Source organism: Ovis aries, chromosome 3 (assembly GCF_016772045.2).
Source record: "Ovis aries strain OAR_USU_Benz2616 breed Rambouillet chromosome 3, ARS-UI_Ramb_v3.0, whole genome shotgun sequence".
Classification (NCBI taxonomy): Eukaryota; Metazoa; Chordata; class Mammalia; order Artiodactyla; family Bovidae; genus Ovis; species Ovis aries.
This window is the reverse complement of record NC_056056.1, coordinates 140,824,724-140,825,652: the sequence shown is the minus strand read 5'-3', so window position 1 is coordinate 140,825,652 and position 929 is coordinate 140,824,724.

Genomic DNA, 929 nt, shown 5'->3' with positions numbered 1-929 from the left:
GAGGGAACACAAGCCCCACCCCCCCACCCCCCACCACCCAGCTCATCAACAGAAAATTGGATTAAAGATTTACGCTAGTAAAGTAATGCTCAAAATTCTCCAAGCCAGGCATCAACAACACGTGAACTGTGAACTTCCAGATGTTCAAGCTGGTTTTAGAAAAGGCAGAGGAACCAGAGATCAAATTGTCAACATCCACTGGATCATGGAAAAAGCAAGAGAGTTCCAGAAAAACAACTATTTCTGCTTTATTGATTATGCCTAAGCCTTTGACTGTGTAGATCACAATAAATTGTGGAAAATTCTGAAAGAGATGGGAATACCAGACCACCTGACCTGCCTCTTGAGAAATCTATATGCAGGTCAGAAGCGATGGTTACCCTGGTTCCAAATAGGGAAAGGAGTACATAAAGGCTGTATGGGCTTCCCTGGTGGCTCAGAGGTTAAAGCTTTTGCCTGCAGTGTGGGAGACCTTGGTTCGATCCCTGGGTCGGGAAGATCCCCTGGAGAAGGAAATGGCAACCCACTCCAGTCTTCTTGCCTGGAGAATCTCATGGACGGAGGAGCATGGTGGGCTGTATATTGTCATCCTGCTTATTTAACTTATATGCAAAGTGAAGTCGCTCTGTCTTGTCCGACTCTTTGTGACCCCATGGACTGTAGCCTACAAGGCTCCTCCATCCATGAGATTTTCCAGGCAATAGTCCTGGAGTGGGCTGCCATTTCCTTCTCCAGGGGATCTTCCCAACCCAGGGATTGAACCCGGGTCTCCGGCATTGTAGACAGACACTTTACCGTCTGAGCCACCAGGGAAGCTCAGAGTATGTCATGAGAAACACTAGGCTGGAGGAAGCACAAGCTGGAACCAAGATTTCAGGGAGAAATATCAATAACCTCAGATATGCAGATGACACCACCCTTATGGCAGA